The following is a 4317-nucleotide window of genomic DNA, read 5'->3' as shown; positions in this document are numbered from 1 at the left end:
TCATCACGAGGCCGTCTCTGCCCTGCCCGCAGCGGGTGCTGGCAGGACTGGTGGGTGCTGGGGCTGAGGCAGCTCCAGGGGACCGGCACCACTGGTGGTGTTCAGCAAAGGGTGCTTCCTTTACTCCCACCCGAGCTCTCCTTCCCCCACCCCATCTCCTTCTCACCAATTGCTCATTAAAGTGGATGGGTTTTTTAAGAAATTGCTCCTTAAGTGCATGTAAAGCAGGTGCTGCCTCACCAGCAGCATTGATCTCCCCTGGGTGATTGCAATGGTATCATTGCAAGCCCAGCTGTGCTTCTCATGTCATGCCTCCCACCTTCTCTTGAGGAAGTGCTTTTACCTGTGGGCAGTTTGTCACAATTAACTCAGGGTGCTATATAAAAAGAGGGGATGGGGGAAAGTGTTTTGAGCTAGCCTAGCTGATAACTAGAAAGGAAAGCCTGATAAGTTTTGGAGCTTACAAACTTGTCCTGGAAGGGTGGGAGAAGCCCCAAAAGATCAAAGCTGTATGAAGTTCTGGATAACTGCCCTGACTTAAATTATGTGTTTATCAGCTAGAGCATCTGAGAGAAAAGTTAGTTGCTAAGTACCAAGTAGAGGAGAGAGCAGGGGAAAAGAGAAGTATTAGCAGAGGGAGAGGCCTGGTTCACTGTGTGGGAAGTATGCAGGAGTTACCTTGGTGGCGAGCTCTAATGAGATATTGAATAGGTGGTAAGGCTATGGCTTTCACTTCCCTTGCTCATCTTCTCAAGCGTTTTGTAGTGTACCCTGGGGATCGGGACTGAGAAGCTGGGCGTGGGGTGATCCATCCAGGTGTCGCGTCTGCAGGACCAGGCTGCCTCTGCTCCCGGTCGGCTCTGCGGGTTCATCCTAGTGCACGGCGGCTGCCGCAGTTTCACCCACGCGCTCCCCCCGAGGGCTTCAGGGAGACGCTCCGCTCCAGGAAACACGCATGCGCCCGGTTAGCAACACGAGCGTTCGTGCAGGTGGTGGGGACCGTGGGGCTCTGAGGAGAGAGCTGCTTTTATAAACCAGTCAGAGGAGCAACAGGTAGGGAGAAAAAATATGTATTTTTTTTGTTGCCAGATAGGGTGATTTTGTGGAGGTTATTTTTAGAGTTGGTTTTTGGCTGCTCTTCGGTGAGTGTTCAGTGAGTAAATCTTAGCACGTAGCTATGGGCAAGATCTTGTTTTTCCAAAATTCTTATGTTGCCAACTATAATGGTATCTGAGTTCTGAACTGTTTTCTGATATACAAATTGCACTTGCCTTTTACAGGAGCCTGCATATAAGAAGTGGTTCTTGGAAAAAAGTGGTTTGTGGCAGTGCTTGTTTAGCACAGGGTTCTGTGCACAGAGGGCTGCATACAGGGAAGGTGGCATCTCCTAGTGCTACTCCTAGAAGCAATTCAGCTAATCTTATCTACAGTGACGCTCTGAGCATGGCTAGAATCAAGGTCCCTTCTCAGGTGTTGCTCATATTTTGATATGCCCAGTTAACAACACTAATATACAGCTCTATATTACTGAATTCTTACTGCTCACAGTGAGATATATTAATTAGTTTATGGCTTCCTGTTAATCCAGACTATTTAGCTTTTCTGTAGATAAATGGAAGAAAAGAGACAATATTTTGAAACTGATTTCTAGCTAGAACTGGGAAAGTGCATTTATTTTAACAGTGCCAACTAGATACAGTCCTTCTCTTCACAGTGCCCGGAGGCTGCAGTTTAGAGCAGCCCTACTCAGGCAGATTTTTCCTTGGATTTCTTAAGAGACTTTGTGTGGGGGTAAAGTACTATTTAACATTGAGAAGGAAGAAGCAGGCACTTGGAGATTACTCTGTGTGTTGCTTTTTCATAGAAGAGATGTGCTGTAGCTCTTCACTGTTTACATAGGCTCCTTCAGGAAAATATTTGTTTTAAAAAATCACACAAGTGTTTTCAGTAAGTAATAAGTGGCTACTTACAGAAATTTCAGTGTTCTTGGTGAAGGCAAATTCAGTTCGAATTCATCTATCTCTTCCCAGAGAACATAGCCTTGCGTTACCTTCATTGCCCTGCTCGTGATTATTTGCCTGGTAGTCACTCAAGGCTGTTCTTGTTCATCACAGCGGACTAGTCCTACTAATAATAAATAGGCCTGCACCTAGATTAAGTGCTAGTTTTGGTTCATTTTTTTTGTCAAGTTTGGCAGCCAAATTGAGAATGAGAAGGAAGAAGAGCTCTGAACACCTGAAATCAAAAAGGTCAGTTGATTGTTTTTTTATTTTGATGAGGTGAAAAAAATCTCAGTGCTTCACTTGTATCCCTATAATGTGGCTCATATAGGTTCACATCCTATTTTCAAAAGAAGCTTGAAACAAGGCCTCCTGTGCTGCAAACTTTTGTTTCAGTTGGAGGTGTCTAAAACAAAATTTTGCAGAAGCATAAAAACACTTTACTATTTATTTTAGTTACTTTAAGACATTGCCTCTGGATCTGGCCTTTTTGCAGAATAAAAAATTGTGCCGTCAAAAAAACACTTGTTAAATTCTAACACAGACACAGGTAAGCCTATGTGGGAGTTGAGAGGGAGAACATTAACAGGTGGAATGTCCCAAGCATGACAAAACACATGTTGACATCAGGGGCAGTGAAAGGACTGGAGCTAGGTATATGTGTGTGTCGGCTAGGCTGAAAAGTCCCAAGAAATGGCATAATTATGCTAAAATAAAGACATGGTTGTTTTCAAAAAGTGAGCCTGTGATGGGGAGGGATTCTGCCATAACTGTGTGCACCTATTTCTAATAAAGATTTAGTAATAGGTAGTGGCAGCTGCCTGGTATGCTGTCCTTCGGTAAGTATGGCTGGAATTTATAGTTTCTCCTTTTTATTGCTATTGTACGCAGATCTAATCCTTTCAGTGACATTTCCTGCAATAAACTTATAATACTTTTCCTCATTGTTTGATAGCTGATAGTACTATTTAACTTGCACTCCCTACTGTAGTCCCTGCTTTCACATTAGATTAGTTTACAGTTGTTTGCTCTGGCCTGATTTTGACACTGCTGGGCAAATTACCTGAATGATCAAAATCTTTCTGAAGCCCAGGGCATTGTCTGCTTAGTTTGCTTTTCTCCAAATTTTGTATCAGCACACTTGAAGAATTTTTAACTAATTACAGCATTAAAAAAAGTGATTTAAATTTAAAGAAATTATTGAATGGTGCTTAAAATTAATGCTATAACATTGGTAGCAACTGATGGATCTATACTTGCACTTTGCTACCATTGAGCTAATTAACTAGAGATTAAATAATGTGCCAACTTGCATTAGTGCAGCTGTGTAATCTTGGGCTTCATGAAGTTGGCACAACCTGAGAAGAGGAGAGCTGCCACCCAGCCAGGAACACCTCAGGGCCCCTGCTTTGCACACAGGGTGTAGGGAGAAGACCCAGCCAAGTTGCTGGTGAGGAAGACTTCATGTTGCAGTGATTGGGTTGGAAAAGGGTGGCACGAGGCAGAAGCACAGATGGGTATGTCTAGGGAGCCAAAAAGGCATCAGTTGAGAGAAAACTCTGGGACCCTTGGGATACAGTAATGGAAGGGCTGAGGGTAGGTTTGGGGGGGAAGGGTGTTTCAAGAAACTGCTGCTTGGACAGCCCCGAATGGGCAGCATGCAGGGGCAGATGAGGTGCAACAGGGAATCGCTGCAGCAAGAAGTGGATGCTCGTTATTCCTACATCATCCAGTATAGGTCACATCCCATGTGTGTCCTGTTCCAGGACTCCTGGATCTAAATGGCCTTTTATTAGCAAGGAGTGAAGCATGGACTTTAGTCCTGGCATCCAGAGCATGAAAAGCGCCTGTTGCCGTCAGTCATGTGGAGCTGGTGTGGGGATCTGCACAGTGCTCCTGAGATGTCTGCTGTGGGAGACCCTGTAAAGGAATACCTACTTTTCTGACCAGAATAACAGGAATGTGTGTGCAAATACAACAAAATTCAAAAGCTAAAGCGTGACCGAAGCAAGGGTGCTGCAGCCCAGCTCCCGTTCAGGTATGCAGTACGGTGGGGTCCCGCTTGATTTTGGTCCTGCTGTGCGTGTTCCTCACGGCACGAGCAGCGCTTGCTGGGGAATAAGGGGAGGGGGACGCGGGAAGCGCGAGCGCCGCAGCCCCGGCAGCGCGCGGGGCCCCGCGGCCACACGGAGCGCGGGAGGGCGGGCCCGGGAGCCGTGCTCATTAGCATGCTCATTAGCATACGCTTGGCATAGCCCCGCCCCGCGGCCAGGGGGCGGTGCCACGGGCCGCGCCGCGGGGCGGGAGTTCAGCGGGC

Source organism: Nothoprocta perdicaria, unplaced genomic scaffold (genome assembly GCF_003342845.1).
Source record: "Nothoprocta perdicaria isolate Ctin4 unplaced genomic scaffold, notPer1 scaffold_20, whole genome shotgun sequence".
NCBI lineage: Eukaryota > Metazoa > Chordata > Aves > Tinamiformes > Tinamidae > Nothoprocta > Nothoprocta perdicaria.
The sequence above is the reverse complement of the archived record's forward strand: the minus strand, read 5'-3'. Positions refer to the sequence as shown.